Here is a 21,187-nt window from a genome sequence, read left to right on the forward strand (position 1 = left end):
AAAGGAAACAATAAACTCTACAAAATATATGACATCAGTACAAAACTTACCCTTTTAAAAAGGTGGAGAAAAAGACGCTAAGAGTTCGTATTTTTCGGTTCTTCGGAAAAAAATATGTATATAATTATGTATTAAATTGATTAATTCATGTATTGTTTATGTTGGAAACGCGCCCTCAGTACCGTTGACATAGAGAGCGAGACGCGTGTTACCGGCCGAGGAGTGACTTTGAGGAAGATGACGGAAGTAGCCGCGTGTGAACGGAAGAAGATGAGATCGGATCGCGAGCAGAGAGAGTGCCCGCCATTATATATTTCCCGCCATTATAGCCGTTCGCCTCTTTTTACTGCCATTGTTACTACGTTTAATCCGAGTCGTATGCTCTCACTGTTTTATAATAAAGTAGCGTGTTCGTGTAAAAATAAGAAGAAGTGTCTAATATTATTGAGAACCTTACGATCCCGAAACCGCGGCTGCAACAGTTTATAAGAAGAAGACGTTAAACATTACAAAATCTATAAAATCATATCAACATACATTTATCTTTTTATAGAAACATAAAAAAGCGCTGTATATACGTGCTTTGCAACAAATAAAATTTTTATTAAATTAAAATATATGATAAAACCTAGGTGATACGTATTTTTGTATCTATTAAAGTCCCTTAATTTGAACGATACGTATCAGGCATATAAAAGATGTGACATCAATAATAAGCGCTAAATTTGCCACCAAGTTAAAATCTCATAAATAAAAATTGTACTTAATTTGAATGATACATATCAGGTATATAAAAGATCTGATACGTACTACCACTATAATAATAATCAATAATTGACACTACATTATATCTTTAAAAATTGTTATCTCACTCAATCCAATCATAAACCTTGAATAATACTGTTGTAAATTTAAAAATGAAATCTAAATTGCGTTATCTTTTCAATCCAAAGGAGAGAATTAAGGATATAACAGAACAAAATTAAAAAATTCAAATAAAATAATTTTCTATCGAAAACAAATCTTCTAAAATCTTGCTACAAATTTTGAAGACTAAATTTGATGCAGATTTTGTTGTACTCAAAAATGTCAGCAAATTGATGACAAGTAAGAAACAAAATCTATTGATATAATATGAGACCAAATTGTCGACAAAAGTTAAGTTTTTTGTTTCCAATAATGTTCTGAAGAAACATTTTCTAAATGTTTATTTAACATTAATTAAACGATTATTTTACATAATTCATTTAAAATGATATTTGGAAGAAAATATATTTTAAACATTTATTTAATTATTAAATGGTTGTTTTACATTAATTCTTTATTTGAACTAACTGTCTGAAAAATAATTATTTAACGTTTATGAAATGTTTGTTTTACATTAATTTTTTATTTTAAATGAAAAAAACATTATTGACACATTATCGACAATTAATAAAAATTTATGATTATTAACATAAATATTTCGATGATATATTATTAAATTTGTGATTTTTTATTATATAAATAAGTATGCAAATTTTTAATGCTATAATATCGTATATATTGTCAATAAATTACAATTTTTTCTCTGCAATTATCATTTCTATTGATAATCAAACTAGGATTATAACATTAAAATCACAGTTTTAAATAAAATTTTTAGTATTATATAGTTTTAAACATATAGGTATATATGTCTTTACGGAAAAAAACAGTATGGTTAGTCTACACAGAAATCTGATGATACCAATCAGATTAAATAATAAAATATGGATCAACTATTTACATAGTTATTTGAATCATAGTATAAGGGTTAGGTTAGGTTATGTTGCAGCATTTCACATATATATATTTTTAATTGCAAATGTGAGTCACTTTTGCTTTTCAAAATTACAACTTAATTTATAGCATAATGTATGTATAACAAGGAATTCTTAATAATTTAATTATTATTATACATCATGCTTTATGTTACGATTGACGCAACTATACGGACATATAACTTATCCATAATAAATGATCCCCCAACCAAATTTTGGTTGTCACAATCAGATCACGACTAATTATATTGTAATAGACATTAAAGTAAATAAATGTTGTATCAACCGTACATATTTCTATTACATAAATATAACTAGGATAATGTTTCTATATTGCTAAATATTTTTAGTTGTGTGAACTATATCTTTTTTCCGTGTACGAAACTAATAAATCATGAAATTAGTATCTTATTATTAGTTTATTATTATTATTAGTTTCTAGTTATTATTATTAGTTTCTTACTTTTAATCACTTAAGTTTTAACAGACATGTGAACTTCAATGAGCGCCGACCGTCTTTAATAGTATCTCGTTGGTAGTATAGATCTAGCTGTCATCATATTACTATTACTAAATCTTGCTTTGATATTGAAATAAATCAATTTGATTCAGAATATGTTCTTTCTATCTCAGATATGATTTACATTGCATATAAATCTATTGCGGGCACAGTAGATGGTTTGGTTTTAGCACTTAATTCCGTTAGAATTTAATGTCAATTTGGCAACGATTTGGAAACAAAATGTTTGCTAAGTGGGGTCCAAAATGACTATAAATTACAATTAAATTAAAGTAATTGCAATCATTTTTATAAAATGATAAATTATCATATAATACAATTATATACACACTAAGTGTTTCGTAATCATCATACAATGTCTATTTTTATAGCATACTATAGAGGTAAAGTCGAATAAAAGATCCTAATACGAAAATGTCGAAGCTGCAATAATTTTTTAAATTATAAGCTAACTTTAACTGTTTATAAGTCAAAAATTATTTTACCTTTATGATTTCTATTATTATTTCTAGATTCTTCGAAACTTATAAGATAAAAATGACGAGGTTATAATAGTTTTAGAATTACAAAGTATCTTTGATCAATTGTAATTAAAAAAACTATTATAACTTCTACATCCTATTCTATTTTACCTTTAAAATACTCTATAAAAGTATTGTATGGTGATTCTGAGATATATATTGTTATTATATGTGTATTGTTATTATTACTAACATATTACAGCATGTAATAATTATAATTATATTAAAATGTGATTATAATTACAAATACTAAAAATTTGTCTCTCGATGCAAAGATAATTATGATTAAGAAGCGCTTGTCTTTATAGATTATTGAGGTCACGAAATATATTATATAATTGGACACCACGCAAATCGCGAAAGAGAATCTCGCTTTAGTGTTAAAGGTGAAAATTTCTCATTCTTAATCAATACGGAACGCCGATCCTAATCTTTCACCTTTTTCTCAGATGAGTTGAATTGCTTGAATGAGTGCTTTTCAAGATGTGCTTCGTTTTCTCCTCGTCTCGTCTCATCTTATTTCATCTTTGTGTGCTCGTCTCTCCACTTCTCTCTTTGGACACATCAATCATGAAGTGTATGGCCTGTCGACTCCTTAAGTGGTCACAATCGTGTTACATCAACAGGGAAGCCACTGGAGCGATCTTCTCCGGTCTGTTTTTGGTAGCACGTGCCTTTCCTACTAGATAGTACCTCTTTAAGACATCAAGTAGCACTCTATCGACCGGGTCCCGCTCCCTTGATTAATGACAGAATGCAAATTAACTGTCAAGTTTATTTTATTCGCATAATTCGTCGCCGAAGATTGAAAACTTAATTCATTTTCGATAAGTTACAGCATACAAAAAAAAGAACTGGTTTGCGCACCTATAGGATAGCAGAAAGATTCAATTAATTTATTAAGAGGTAGAGTAACCAGATGTAATGCACGTGAAGTAGGACATCCATTATGGAAAAGTAATACAAAAGTAATAGAACACTATCATTTTTTTCACGAAGACTGATAAACACTATAAAAAAAGGAAACAAAATAGAAGCAGATATTGTTCTGACATTTGATTTGAGACCTGTATTATTTTGTATTCCTTTTAAATTTCTTTTAAATTCATTTTGACAGTACGAACAAAACAATTTTATGTAAAAAATTTCTAAACTTAAAATGAGATAGATAAGAGAAAAAGTGAAGATGCTGAGTGCAAAAAATACAAGCAACGTAAATAAATCTAATGTCTAAAGCAGCATCTTATGTAAATCAATATGATGATTTTATGCTGGATAAACATTGGCTTAACGGTTTTAATGTTTTATTCCATGCTTATTCTGTATTATGTGTTAATATATATATCATGCATATATTTCATGTGTGACTGTTACAGTGACTTAATAACTTCCGATCCCCTCGCTAGTTCCCAAGTCGCAAAAGTAATACAAAAAAAAGTACACATTGAAAATTCGCCCAGACATTCCCCCGGACGCCCGAAAAAAGAGTATATATCCGGGAAAAAGAGTACGGATGATAATCCTATTAAGAGAGAAACTCTTTATTATTTTACGAAGTATTTGCGTAATTTATGGAAATCGCTGAAATTATCCAAGGTGTTTTTTGATGGGTCAGCAATAAGATACGAAAAATAAATGATACTACGTTAAAATTGATTTTGCGTTTAAATAATTTGATTCTTAATAAAAAATAACATGAATAACGCATATATTTTGAAAACTAGCTACTCAGATATGGAGTTTTTCGAATTTCTCCATTTTTCTCCTTTTTGCTCGGAGTCTGTTATTCGCAACTAAAATTGCTTACTCCTCGCGGATAGCAAGAAATCACGAAAAACGCTGCGCAAAGAAAAGCGAGTAGATTAAGGGGGAGATGCGGCCGAGCCCCAATTAACCCAATTCTTCCATCGACAGCTCGTTCTTATTTCTACTTTCCCTAGGAAAGAACGCACGTGCAGTTTCCACTCATTGTCGGGGACGGGGGGGGGGGCGAATCTCAATTAAAGCGAGGGTCGTTCGACTGAAAGATGGAGAAAGGATATATAATATAACGCGGATTCGACACAGAAAGTCGTCGACAGCCAATTAAGATTGGAGGTACTGCCAAATGACTAAAGACTACTGACGTGATAAGAATAAAAGACAAATCAATGATAAATGGTCGGTAACGATCGAAAGATTGATATTAGAAACACAATCTTGTTAACAGAATTAAGTGGCATATATTAATCCTTAGAAGCATACATTTTTCTTTTTAACAATAAATAACAAGAAGCAGTTATGATCTGGCTTAGCCAGATTTTTATGTATTTCAAATTTTTAAAACATATGTTTCGATCTTATTATCAAGTCATCTTTAGAAAGAAATTAAACGTAAATTTGACAAAATTGATAAAATGGTTAAAATTACACAATTTATATAATAGTTACACAAAAAATTGATAGTATTTATTCTATCTATCTTCCGCACAATGCAACGCTTTTCGTTCTGGTAATATTATTGGTTATATTTTTCCATCATAAACCATTATAAGATTTCTTTTTAACCTTTTTCTGTAAAATTTGATATACGGGAGTTTTTCAGGTCGCTGATTACGAAAGTCGAAATATTGCATCCAAGATAGCGAATATTGCATTCAAGATGGTGGATAAAAAATTCTTAATTAAAATGAATTGTGAATGAAATTCGAAGACTTTGAAGGATTTTAATTATGAATTAGAGACCCAAATTCCATTAACAGATTCCGAATCACTCGGAATGTCAACTAATTTTACTCTTTTTTCCATCCTCATATTCTTGAACATTAGAATAAAATTCCAGTGTAAACGTGCAACTTCATGAAAAATACAATATTAAGTAATGTATAAGAAAATTTACTTACATATTGTATTGAAAAGGGTTTCTGAAATGGATTTTGAAAGGATTTCTGAAAATTACAAAACTCAATTTATGCATTATGCTTCCGCCATTTTGAATCAATAATTTTGAATTTTGAAAATCTAGCATCGAATTAGTATTAGGTATACAACTTTGCTTCCGCCATTTTTTTCCGAAATTCGAGGCTTTATTGTAAAAAACTGGTTATACATTTATGATTCAAAGTATTGTCCATCGCTGGCCACTACTTTCTCCCATCTTTCGGGCAGCGTACGAATCCCGCGTCGAAAAAACTGATCATCTTTTGAGGCGATCCACAAATCGATCCAATTTTTTAATTTCTTCATAAGACCGGAAGTGCTGGTCAGCCAGGCCGTGTGCCATTGATCGAAACAAGTGATAGTAGTTTCTCACTTTCTTTCTTTCTTTCTAATTTAATTTAGAGGGGATTATTAGCATTTCAGAATGATTGTGTTGAAACCGAATGTTATCGGCTCGCAATTATATCCGGAATAAATTGATTTAATAAAAAGAATATATTAATTGCAATATCCAAAATTTGACCGATCTTGGTGTTCTTTATTGTATTTGATGTATCGTTTTGCTAACATCGGTGTAAGCACGTTCTGAATACGGGCTTTAAAATTTATTGTAAAACAAGGAAACTTTAAGCTTTCGTCCAATTCATAATACGAGATGTTCAGTAAATCCGTGTCATTTTGTAGGTTTAAACCATTTCTTTGCTTTTTAATGAAAATTACTTCTGAAATTAATATTTTATTATAATTCTTTTTTTCATCTAAAATCAAAACATTGTTAATATATATTAAGAATACAAAAGAAAAAATCAAAACATTGTAGCACAGCAGAAATAATGATCGGAATTCACAACACTTTGGATGTCTTTAAACGTACCATGCTACTAAAAATCAAAACTTCTATTATTGTTTGGAAATCGATGGTCAACATTTTAAACAATTACTACGCTACAATTACTACGCGAAATTATACAATAGTATTTAGACATACCCTGCAATTTATTAATGGACTAATTTAATAGATAATAAAGAAAAAAATTTTTAAATATGAAGACTAATTTGTTTTAGATTTAACATTCTGTATCTTCTAAACGAATTGATTAAATTTAGAAAATCAAACGTAGGAATTAAAAGACTTTTCTAATAATGTTTCATTTGAAATTTTTTAGGGATTGACATCTCTGCTTAGGAATTGAAATTGAGGATAAGAATTATACATTAAAAGATATTCCCTTGCCAACATAAAACGATCTATTTTTGTGATTTTTCGAAAAATCATTTTTATAAGAATTATTCAGTCTACTTTATTTTTAATGGACCACTCTGTATATAATATATATGTATAAAGAATTCTAAAAAAAGATTTTCTCAACATTTTTAAAGTGTTTCCATTCGTATAAAAAAATTAAAGATGTTCGAGATCGGTAATTCAAAAAAAAGGTAAGAATTCCTTCGGTCGACCGACAGTAATTGTTATTGAACGCACGCACAAGGCGAGCTCGTGATTTCATCTCGAGCCTGACATTAAGCCTCGTCAAAGTCAGGGATTCATTGTTCTTTAGCCTTTTCAAAACAATGCGGTACACGCAAACAGGCACCGGCAACGGAACATCGAAAGTTCTAGAACAATTCGATTCGCGCACGCGAGCGCCGCGCTCCGACGAATACGTCACGCGCTGTCACCAATCCCGCGTTCGGATTTTCTGTCGCGCATGACTGTTACGTTGAACGTCGCTAAAAAAGAATCGAAAGCGCCAATCAATTTTATACAACCAATGCCACGTGATAATTACGATTGTGGCTAAATTTAATTGGATTTCTCCCAAGAAGAAAGCCCGGACCGGAAGTAATAAATGCTTCGATCTCGCCGGTCCTCAGAGCAGATTGCGCAGATTGCTTACATAGTTTACACCGCTTAAACCGTTTACACCGTTTAGAATTCTTAGACTTCTTAGAGTTCTTATTTCTAAAAGTTCTTCGAGTTCTTAAAATCATAGTCTCGTTACTATATCGCTTCGTTAAATCGCCGTGCTAACCGCTTAGTGAAATCGCGATAAAACGACTCTTTCCGAGAAAATCGCCGAGATTTTCCATCACCGCGATTCCAAATACAATTTTGGAAAGGGTGACCGCATTTGATATTTTGTTAATCTAATTTTTAATTAATTATATTCTTTGACTCTGTAACTGATTATATTAAAGAAAATTCTTTTGTTCAATTAAAAGAAACGGAGTTCTCTTTACTGTCGTGCATCATATCAACCTTGTGCCGTTCTCTCACTCGAATCTTTCCGCGCGGTGCGCTCTCGCACATTTTCTGATCCTTCGAGCCGGATTTAAACTAGCGAGAAAGACAGTAAGACAAACGCCGCATCACTTTAAAAATTTCACGATCAGCGCTCTCGCTTTGGTTCGCTCTCGCACAAAAGAAATTTCCTATAAAGTTATAAAATTATATAGAAATTGCAAGAAATTTAAAAAAATTGTGTAATCTGAAAAAATTTTTTACTAAGAGTAAAAATATATTTGTAATACACTACTCAACAAAAAATAGGGAACACTTTCGAACACACTCAAAATTTCGTAATATTCAGAACACCATAATTCGATAAAAAAATCATCGCAGATAAAAAATCAAAAAAGCATTTGAAAGCTTAAGATCTACTTTCGAAATCGGTAATAGATATTTCAATCCGACTAACCTTTACGGAGATATACGGATACAAATGGATTCGTAAAAAGTTGAAAAATTTTTATAAATTTTAACAAAGATCTGTGAAATCACACAAAAATACAGTTTACAGCAATCGAAAAAGTGAATCTTTACCTTCAAATTGCTTTTTTATTGAGTGTTGTACGATTTTTTGTTAATGAGTTATTGAACATTGAAGCAAAAGTGATTATTACCATCAAAAAGCGAGATATTTCAGATGATCGATTTAAGTAGACCACCTTATATAAATATATAATGCGTAATATATTTGAGAATATTCTAAATTTATTCTTAAACTGTATTTACAGTAAAATTGGAAAAAAAAACTTCAATTCTAATTGTTTTCAGTAAACGTCAAGATTTATTATTTTATCAATTCAAATAATATTCGTTATCGTAAAGTTTTCTGTTTGCATTCAAAAGTTTTTGCCTCGCGATAACGATTCAACTTATTTATCCTGATTATAGCTTTTGAAGTAGTAGCAAAATTGCCCGTATCATTCTGACATGATTATCCGTCGAAGGATTATCAATTGGCCTGTACAGAATGAAACGTGCACAAACGCATACCTACACTAGTATACAAACGGCATATGATGTAAACATCGCATAATTACGCGTTACGGTCAAACGGAACAAATCAATCAACGACTATTTTACTGACTGAGTTTTCATTATTGCCGCTTGCTCGCTCGCTCGCCAATAATTCATTGTCCTAACAAATCCATTTCTTCAGCAAGAGCATAAATTGACTGATTAGTCAGCATCGACACATACAGAATGCCGATTTTAGATATAAAATTAACTGGCAGAGATTTTATCGATCCTTGATTACATCATTTTAAATCGTCACAAGTATCGTATCAAACTTCGACAAAAGAAATTTGTTATCATCATTGCAATTGATTGTGCGATACGATTTTGCGTGTATTGAGAATTCTTCACGGAAATTAATAAAATTTAAGTAAAAGTGTTAAAAACATTCGATCAATAACAACACTAAAAAAATATTTGTGATTATAAAATTATGTGATTATATTAGGTGTTGGAATTAATTCGTAGCGTTTTACAAGTGATGGGAAGTACTTTCATTAATGTATTTTTTAATGCTCATGTGAAATAAATAACATTCTTTCATTAAAAAACGCTACGAATTAATTCCAACACCTAATAGGTTTTTTTTTTACCCAGCATAATCATTCAATATTACCGCCTACATAGAAAATTACAGATTATATTAATTTTACATGCAATATATATTTTCTATTGAATATGGAATTTTATATACAAAATAACGTCTCGTGCTAGAAGTACGCGAACAATATAATCTTGGTACGTTAGGCATATATGCCTCTATAAAAATATATTAGTTGCTTTCCATTTACACACAAGTAAAACTGAATCTGAAGAGAGTTGAGTATTTCATATTTAAATTAATGACATTATTTGCTCACTTTAATAAAAAGTTATGACACACAGGTTCATGACTTTACTTTCAAAGTATTGTAAGTTTACGAGACTTACTAAAGCACACGGTCTCGATATATCTTGTGTAGATTATAAGCAAAATCTCAGTTAAATCTCACTTATCAGAATACAAAAGAAACACACATTCAATTGAGATTTATGACGTCACAAGTAAGAATTAGCTGAGAATCGGTGTATAAATGGAAAGCAATTATTATTTCTATTTTTATAACTATCTCGTATATGGCTTCATTACTAATTTTTATAAGTATATTAAATGTTAAATATAGGAATTAAATGTTAAATATATAGGAATTCAGATAAAAGAAAAAAAATTTTTGAATTTTTTACATACACTATTTTTTATTATTTATATGTAGAATTAATTTGTAGTTTCAAATAAAATTTATTAATTACAACATTACATGTCGCATATTTTATAATTTTTGAAAACGCATATATGGTATTAACGAGATTCGGACTTACAACTTCCCCATACAGCACAGAAGATTGAAGCAATATTGCTGCAATGTTGCAATATTGCAGATTGCAATGTAATATTGCAGAGATATTACAGAAATGTAAATTAACAATATGCCTGCAAAATGTCAAAATGTAATATGCTTGTAATATTCCACAAATATTGCAAAACTGTAATTTTTTAATAGTTACAATAATATAAAAATATAAGTTTTTACAATATTTATGTAATCTTTTACTTTAACAGTCGTTTTTATGATATAATCCATTTTATATAAAAAATTTATTGATCTATTAGATCAATAAATATTATTTATTGATCTATTTGGCGATCATTTCATTAGCTAAGTTTTTATATTTATTTTAAATATAAACTCAAAATATTGTGTAATATCGAATTTGGATATAATTAATGCATCATTATCGGATAAGACGATAAGCAATTAAGTTGATGAAAACGTAATATCGAAATATTAATTATGTGATCGATGATGTATTTATGCCTGATATGGACACAAAAATAAACCAGCGCCCGAACTTTATTGATAAATTTCATACCGTCATTTTTTAATCGATTTCAATTGACTCGGAGTGGTTTCGAATTAAAAAAAATCACTGCGATTAAATCCATGATTAACTTACCAAGCGACTGTATAATTATATTAATGTAGAATATTTGTGTGTAGTTTGTTCGAGCACACACATACATGCTTTATCCTTATGAATAAATTTATCCTTCAGAATTAATACTATATTTATTGGAATATTTTATGATTTTATCACAAAAAGTTGCTTTTGGAAAGCACATATCACTAGAAATGCGATTTGTAAAAAAATTAAAGTTAGTGAGATATATGTATAGAAATAGTTTTCATTTTAGAGAGAGTTTTTGTAAAAAATTTATCCAAATACATTACATTGCTGGAATGTTTTGTTGCAATGTAACAAAAAGCGGAAATCTTAACATTGGAATTTTGCAACAATGATTCAGCAACGTTTTGCAATCACCATGCAATATTGCAATGTTTCAGTGAAATCATTTTACAATGTTTTTGCAATCTTTCTGTGCTGTATGGATCTGGAGTAATAATCTAACATGCTAATGCTAAGTTATAATCGCACGCTCACTGAAAAAAATATTTATATGAGTATATATTGAATCTTTTCCTACTAGCATAATCATGTAATACGAGGAGATTGCAATTCATATGAAAAATTACAGATTATATTAACTTCACATGCAATATGTATTTTTGAAATCCCGTTGAACATAGAATTTTACATACAAACCTAGATAATAATGTATCTGTCTTGTTGCTGACATATTGCTTGCTAAGTATGTATTGCTAAGTATGTGTTGCTATCAGAATTGCAGCAACTGCGTCCTCATTTGTTGGCAACTTGATATCTTTACGATATAATTAAGTAGAAACTTGCCAGTAATTTGCCGATAACTTTAAAATCGTCATCATTAAAATTCGTACTATTGCTATCACGTTGCCATAATAATATGCAGCATCATACACTGTTGTCATATTGCCGACATCGCAAGATAATATCAACTATCTTGCTGTTAAACTGCTGGCAATATATATACACATTGTTGTCTGCATGTTGCTACAATGTTGGTATATTCAAAATTGTTGAAGACAAATTTATGACAAGTTGCTAGCATTATAAGCAATTACAGATTTGTGCGATTTTGCTGAAACACGCTTTGCTATCTAAGAAATGTGATTTATAAAAGCGAGCAGACTTATAACGTTTTTCACTGAAAGTGAAAACTGGCAGGACTGATGCGCACTCAGTGCATATTAACACTATTGAACACTAACCTAGTCTGAATGTAAAAGTGAGATTAATAAAATATCCAATGCACATTTTATCAAAAATATAAATAATAAAGTGTATGGTTGTAATAAGAGGATTTGGCGGTTTAATCCGTTTCTATATTTTTATTAGACGTATATCTTTACATCGATTTGTGTACAAATCGGCTTTAAAGTGCACTAACTCGGCCAGTAAAAAATGCTATTAGCCTCTTTGCCTCGCTCATCTCTTTTATGGGGCGTTGAGTATACAGATTCTGATCGGCTACAATAATAATTACAATAAATGTAAAACTTTTTTCTGTAATTCCATTTTTTCTGTAATTTTATATGGAACTTTTTTTCTGCGTATACGTTGTAAAAATTTAAAATTAAATTTGCCGCTTAAATTTAAAACTACAAGTTATTTTAAACATAAAAGTTGTACTTTCATATTTTACCATTAATATGTATTTTTATTTTAAAAAATCTGGAAATGAAAATTTCCAGTCATATTTAAGTATTTTTCCGATCATAAATATATAATTTCCATGTAAAATTACCTGCACTTATTCAGTGAAGAAAATTTTGTAATAATACCGGGAAAAAATTTGAGTTAAGTAATTTAATGTTTTTAGTCTTTGCAATATAAAATACTTATTGTTACAACGTTATGCGAAGTATTATATGAGATGAAAGCGTGTGAAAATTGTAATCGTGAGCGATATCCTGAATCGATTCAACTTTTCTTGGTTTTCTCAGTCTCCTCCCCTTTTACATCTTCCCGTCTCGTGACAATCTGATGCAAGCTAAAAGATCGCGTTCTTATTGCATTCCGACATTCCCATGAGTTTTACACCTCACCTCCCTCTTCACAAAAGGAACACTGCCAGGAAAATAACAGAAATTCCAGCGAGAAAGTTATGTATCTCGATTACATATTATCCACACAATGTTCCAGATTGGAAAAAAAAGAAGAGCTTCTGACAAAATAAAAGACGTCGCTTTATACTTCATCACACATTAAAGTGTAATCGTTAAGGGGATCCTAAAGTCGACTGTATTACTGACTAAATCATATAATTTTTATATAACAATTACTTTTTTCTTTATTTACTAATTTGAAAATCCTTTTCCAGGATTAAAGTATACTCATTAATACGTGCCTGTGAAGTGGAGTTTATGTTTAGACACAAAATTTTGAAATTAAGATTTCCTTTACCATTTTATAATCCACTATGCTCCAGAGCTGTTACGTCGTGACAACATGTGTTTCATATAAAAGCTGTTCAATGCGTACTTAAGAAATAGTAGTTCACAGACCAACAACACACACACACACACACACACACACACTCAATAGTTTCTATGAAGAAACAGCGTGGAGTTCTTCAAATTGGACTTACAAGGGAAGTATCACAACTGTCCGGAAACCGATTTGATTTTCCATGAAATATTGTAAAACACAAAAATCTAAGAGACATGCATTTTTTTTATACGTGCGCTAATTTATGTTTAAGGGGTGAAACATCCCTTTGAAAAAAAAAACGATATTTTTCTTTCGAGCCAAATATCATTAGGAGTATAAAAAGATATATGACTAATCGTCTTTAGGATCTCCTTAAGGGAAAGACGAGGAAAGACAATTTTACGTAGCAATTGCAACGAATTTCGGTTATTTTTTAAGTGCAGATAGAAAGATATAATGGAGAAAAATTTTGTATTTATTAGGTGTTGGAATTAATTCGTAGCGTTTTTTAATGAAAGAATGTTATTTATTTCACATGAGCATTAAAAAATACATTAATGAAAGTACTTCCCATCACTTGTAAAACGCTACGAATTAATTCCAACACCTAATAGTTTAAAAAATTTTAATTTAAGGAACAAAGAAATAATTTTTTACGAACAGTTTTTTTTTCACAAACATATCGATTCAACGACAAAGTATGATTGTACTTTTTCTGTATGTGTGCATCAATATGACATACACAGTGCGACAAATATGTTCCCGGACAGGGCCTGAAAATCATAATTGAAACAACAATATGCATATTTTTTGGTTTTATTATTTAAAATATTCTCCTCTGGCTTCAATACACTTGTTACAGCGATTCAATAGTGATTCAAATGCATGTTCTAGCTCAGTTTGCGGAATTGCCTCTAGTGCCTGTGTAGAAGCTGATTGGATGGTCGGAATGTCATCAAAAAAGCGTCCTTTCAATTTCAATTTCAATTTTAGGAATAATGAGAAGTCGCAGGGGGCCAAATCAGGTGAATACGGTGGATGGTTTAACACAGAGACACGATTTCGAGCCAAACATTGACGGACAATCAATGAAGTGTGACTTGGTGCATTATCAACAAAGACCATGCAACAAAGACCAATCTTCTGGATCACGATATTCGGGGCGAATACGATGAATTCTGCCCATCAATTGCTTTAAAACTTCGAGATAATATGCACCAGTAATTGTTTGGCTAGTTGGAACAAACTCTTTGTGGATAATACCTTTGTTATCAAAGAATGTGATGAGCATTGTCTTGATTTTTGATGGAACTTTTCGTACTTTTTTTGCTTATGGTGAATTTTTTGACTTCCATTACGCACTTTGACGCTTAGTTTCTGGATCATATTGAAAGCACCATGTTTCATCACCCGTAACAATTGATTTTAAGAAGTTTGGATTATTTTCTGCGACTGCAACGATGTCTCTAGAATAATTGATTCTCGCTGATTTTTGATCGCTTCTTAATGTGTGTGATTAAATTTAATCACTGCTCTTTGTTCCATATTAAAATTTCGACCTCGACCAAAATCTTGTTTAACATGAACTGTCATATCTTTGTTATATGTCAACCAAAATGAATGAAACTTTGACAGATGATAGCAAAATATTCAACCATTAAAATGCATGTTTGAACGCACAGATGTCGCCACTGGTTGCTGAGATGTGGTTCGTGTCCGGGAACATATTTGTCGCACTGTGTAAATAGATTTCTTTATCTTGCATATAAATATAATAAAAATATTGAAAGAAGGTTATCAAAAAATCCATAATTTATGCAGCGCTTTATATCCCAAAAAACACAAAGTTATACGTATAACGTATCTGTTAGTTGTAATTTCTCACTCAACACTGTGTTATATTACAGTTTTATTGTTGAGCGGGAAATTACAACTTATATAACAACTACATATAACAGATACGTTATATGTAACTTTGTGTTTGCTGGGATAATTTATTGGCATATTGCGATATACAACATAAAATATCTCATAATGTATTTACGCTTGCAATCAAATAATCGTTCGATTTTCCATAAAATATTTTAAAATATTTTAATTAATATTAGTATTGAATTTTTTAGAAATGTACTGTTAGGATTTAGATTTCTGACGATAAGATCCGTGTACATAACTATTATACGCTTTATTCTAACAATAAAATAAGTAAGACTATAGATACGTATAATCGAGCTAGTCAGTCAAATTAACTATCAGCATGAATTAACATAGTACGAATTAACTATATGCAATAAAACGTAAGTAACTCTCTCTGCTAATGATCGGCTCATCTTAACAAATGCAATTATACATTTCTTATGATGAAATCTTTTGTCCTTTAACATCATTTCTCCTTTTTTTCATATTTTCATTATTCTTCATATCTTTATAGATTATTTTTATAAAAATATATTTTAGAAGAATACTGAAATAAAATCATGTCTTTAAAAAAAAATGTTTTATCTTATATTTTAAATATGCAAAATATAACATAATGAAATTTTTGTAAATTACGTGTACCTAGATAATTGTAATTTTGTATGCGTTATAATATAATCAAAGAAAATCAATTTATGTAAAAAAGATCAGTTATTTCAATTTATAAAAATATAATTGCATTTATTTATACGTCAATACGAAAAAATCTGTTTTAAAGATGCAATTTATTAATTTATGTACATATTATCCTTATGAATAATTTTCTTTTTGCGTTTAGAAAAAAGCTATAGTTTCAATTTCTTTATGATTCTTTTATATGATAATAAAAATTCATTTAAAAAATTATTTTATTATCAAATTAGAAAAAAATAATTTTTTTGCTTTTATTTTTTACTCGTATAATATTTTTTATTTTAATCGAACTTGTCTTGCGTTTATAAAATAATTACTTTTGTTATGATCTTTGTTGTGTTTTTTTAGTTTACTTTCATAGATTTCGAATCACCCATTGTAGTTTAATAATACTCAGCGTGTTACTAGCGCTGGGAACCATTGCGATATCTAATTACCAATGCGACCATGATGACATCATCTGAGAACCAAATTCTAACGCGCGCGTCTCTCTACATTTTTTGTTTTTGGTATGCTGGTGGAGGAATTTCATACAAAGAATCGTCGTTGCGGCTGAATACAATAAAATATAATTCAATATAATCAGTTTCATCATTTTTATATTAAAAGAACTCGCTTTCACATGCGCGCATGGCACGAGCTACAACAGAACAATATTCTGTAACATATTTGTTCTTCGAGCCGGATCCGCCGCACGGAACGATATACATCGTGTGCACGGCCATTTGGCACACGTTTCAAAGCATAGTTTCGAACAATACATTCGGATGCGTGAGCTGGAACCACGTTGTCACAATATTATCTGAATACACAACGTGGTTTGGAACATTTATTCTCATACACATACAAAAGTGGCTAAATTGCATCGTCATCAAGGCAAACATGGATGTCGCATTCAGCAACAGTTCGAGATTCACAAACTTAATCCTGTCATATTGAACAAGGAGGACGTTGTACATCGCAGACATTTCGGCAACACAGAGTATTTACTTGCAAAAAAAAAGAGAATTGGAAGAAAACATCGAATTATTCGCGTAGTCGGAATTGCAGCCAACAGATATCAAGGCATTAACCGATGTTGTTGATGTCAACATCGCGTCGATGAATTGAGTGCTTGTAATAATGTATTGATTATCCATAATCAGTGTGTACATGTAAGTTAACATTTTTAATTACTGTACAGCGAAGTGAATCTTACCGAAAGCGAAGCAAAAACAAGATTAAAGGCAGTATAAAGGCAGCTCTTAAACGCGATAAAACATATTTAGAGTCTATACAATGTTTACATGCGACGAAGTTCAAATTAACCGAGCGTAAAAAAAAGGTAACGAACTTGTTTGAGCGACGAAGTACAAGCGCGAATGTTTGACATTAGACACGGATACAAATTTGGCTGCCGCTCATGTGGAAGATCGCGCGCATGTTGAAGAAGCGTATTTTCAGCTCGCGGCTTCATACAAACAGCGTATTAATTTAATTGATCAATATCAAGTAGAGCCACAATCGATCATCAATACTCATAGTCCAGGTACATCAAAATAATTCAGAATCAAATTATTCAATTCAAATATTCAATTGCCAAAAATGAAGTTGCCTGTCTTTTCAGAATTATATGAAGATTAATATACGTTCCATGACTCATTTGACAAACTAATTCATGCAAATAGTAGTAGTTTATCGCCTATTCAAAAATTTCATTACGCTCTTTATTAAAGGATAAGGTTGCAGAGGTTATCAAATTTTTCGATATTACAACGAATAATTACGCGGAGGCATAGCAACTGTCGAACGAACGTTTTGATAACAAGAGACGTATAGTACAAACACATATCAAGGTTATGTTTCAGATTGTTCCAATACATAAGAAAAATTGTTCGGTATTGCATGGTACTGGATAACATACTCAAATATTATAGAACCCTTAAGGCATTACAAAGACCTGTTGATACATGATAATACATTTAGTTTGTTTTGCTAATTAAACTTGATTCCATTATAGTGAAAGAATGGAAAACGAGTCGGGTAGATGTGACATAACTACATTTAAACATAACGTATGAATTTTTTGGCAAAGAGATGTCAAGTTTTGGAAACGATATCAAGTAAAACATCAAATGGTCGTGTGAATATTGATGCAACGAATACTTCACAGAAGGCTTAAGCACCCTAGTGCACATATAATCACAACCAATCAATCTTGCGTTCATTGCAAGAGTAAGCATTTTATATATCAGTGTGAATTATTTTGCAAACTTCCTATTCCAAGACGGTTTAAAGTCGTAAAGAATGCTCATTTGTGTATCAATTGCTTGAGATCAGGGAACATTAGGCAAAAAATTGTACATCTGGCCTTTATCGTAAATGTAAAAAGACACATAACACCTTATTGCATTTTAAGTTAAAATCCGATGAAACGAAGTATGACTACTCAACTACAATCTCATCTTCTAAAGCCGTAAATGAATCTTCATCGGATAAGTTATCAGTAGTTATACAATGTATTTAAATCAATACTTCTAAAGTTTTTCTTTCAGCCGCTAGTCGATGCATATGATTCTAAAGGTCAAGCACATGGTTCTAGGATTCTATTAGATAGTGGTTCTCAGTTAAATTTTATCACAGAAAGTTTCGTAAATAAATTACAACTCGCTCATTTCATATTTCAATTTCGGGAATAGCAGAAGGAAAGTTCGATTCAAGGAGAATAGTCAATGTTAGTTTTCGATCTCGAATAAATACATATGTTAATAGTATTGAATGCGTAATTTTTCCTAACATTACACAAAAGTTGCCATAGGAATTTGTTCTATATCTGATTTTAAAATCCCCTCAAATATAATACTTACTGACCCTAATTTTAATATTCCAAGTGAGATTGATATAGTATGCTTATAGGAGCGCAATTATTTTGGCAACTTATTTGTGTCGGTCAAATCAAGGCATGCAAAGCCCATCCTACTTTGCAGAAAACCAAACTTGATTGGGTGATTTCAAGTATATCACATGATTATTTGAACAACAGCTGCATGCCATATTACAGCAATGGACAAACTGAATAAATTTATCTTTAAATTTTGGGAGGTTGAACAATTCCCTTTCTAATATATCTTATACTCCCGATGAGCAATTATGTGAAACACATTTCCAAGGGAATGTTCATCGTGAAGTAGAGGATCCTTTTATAATGAAACTGCATATAAACAATGAGAAATTTCAACAGTTAGGTGACTCAAAGGAAATCGCTAAGCATCGATTTCTTAACTTAGAAAGACGTTTATCTACTCAACCCGCGATAGGGGAGACCGGGGTCAGTTGAATTTAGGGGTAAGTAGAATAATCGAGGCTACATTAAAAACATGTGAGACATGTGTAAACGTCTCTGAGCACACACCAGCGACTGCCGCTAAGTCTACTGTAACATCTTTTTGCGAACACATCTTTGATAGAAGTTATGCTACAATTTTAAAAAATCGTACACCTATGTAAATATTTTTATTCTTAAAGTTTTTGTTTTACTATCGTATATGATTGTCTGAGATATGTGATTTCTACTTAGATAGTAAGTGTAATTCTTACTTAATAAAGTCCAACAGATTTTTTTATTTATGTGTCTTTGTTATCGTATATTGTTAATGTTTTTAAAAAATGAACAAATGGAAATAGTAAACTGACCACAGCTGGAACTGTATGACTCATTTAGTGATGACTCTTATAGTACTTATTCAAAATTTTATTCCTTTAAAGAGATTTTCCTCATTGGTAAATGTTATAAGTTTAGTTCCCTCATGTCCAATCTCGAAAACTAGACTTATTTGATGTATTTTTACACGAAATAAACAAATTTTGCAAAAAGAAATATTATTTGTCCTGCGAAGCGAATGTTTGTGTTTAAAATATATTTTTATAAAAGTTTTATTAATATTAAATTCATTAAATATGTAGCCAAAGATGTAGCTTAAAATATATTAATCTTTATTTTAATAATGTTAGTCGAATTACCCCAGTCTCGGGTCATTCTAGTTGAATCAGATGGAATGAAATTAGAAAAATGCATTTTTTTTCATATCAGTTATCAGTTTCCCCTTATTATTAAAATATTATTAGGTAGTCAAATGTATGTAGTAACTGGTGTAGAATTTTTTCGATAAGTCTCTTAAGGGGATGCTGGAGCGAAGGCCGAACTTGATCAAGGTCGATATTACAGGTTTTCATTTCCAATGTATGATCTGCTTACGCCCTCTGAAGTTAATATGATCATGCAGGAAATTCGATCGATTAATTATCGATATTTTTATTCCGTTTTCTACATTACCATCTTAACAGGGACGTGTATTAGGATCGGTCCCACAATGTAAGATTTATTTTGGAAAATTTTCCAATTTTAGAATTGAAAAAAAAATAAACATAATTGAAGTTAATCTTATATTTGTAGAATCGGACCTTAGAAATTTAGTTGCATTATATACATATTTAGTTGTATTATATACACATGCAATGTAGGCCATGTTCTAATATATATCACCAGTACTAAAAGTCTGTAATATATATAAAATACAGATTTTTAATTAATAGATATATCGATACGAAACCGTAATAGCACTTTTTTCTTACATCCAATGCCATTTTAGGTTACAATAATATATTATCATAAATGAATATCATAATATATATATATATATATATATAGATATTCATGCAGATATTCTCTATGTCCATTTTTGCAATATTAAAATTTTATATTATAATGTGTATAATGATATATAAAATGTAATTCTAATGTTGTACATAAAAAGACATTCATGAATACGAATTACAATTACATTTTATGTGTATTATAATATATGTATATATACACAATAACACAAAAAATATTATTGACATATTAGTGAAGACATAAACATGTTAGTTAATGATATATGCAAGATAGAATTAATGATATATGCAATATTAAAATTATATTTTGTACATTATTGTGTATATGTACATTATAATACATATAAAATATAATTATAATTTATATTCACTAATAATGTGTTGTTATATTAGGTGTTGGAATTAATTCGTAGCGTTTTACAAGTGATGGGAAGTACTTTCATTAATG

General features: G+C 30.2%; 1 pseudogene; it reads left to right on the top strand.

Moving 5' to 3' along the window:
- Positions 1-1,442: 1,442 nt before the first annotated feature.
- Positions 1,443-20,494, top strand: LOC147907904 (uncharacterized; annotated as a pseudogene).
- The last annotated feature ends 693 nt before the right edge of the window (positions 20,495-21,187 follow it).

This window comes from Acromyrmex echinatior, chromosome 12 (assembly GCF_024713525.1).
Source record: "Acromyrmex echinatior isolate Ae372 chromosome 12, ASM2471352v2, whole genome shotgun sequence".
NCBI classification, from domain to species: domain Eukaryota; kingdom Metazoa; phylum Arthropoda; class Insecta; order Hymenoptera; family Formicidae; genus Acromyrmex; species Acromyrmex echinatior.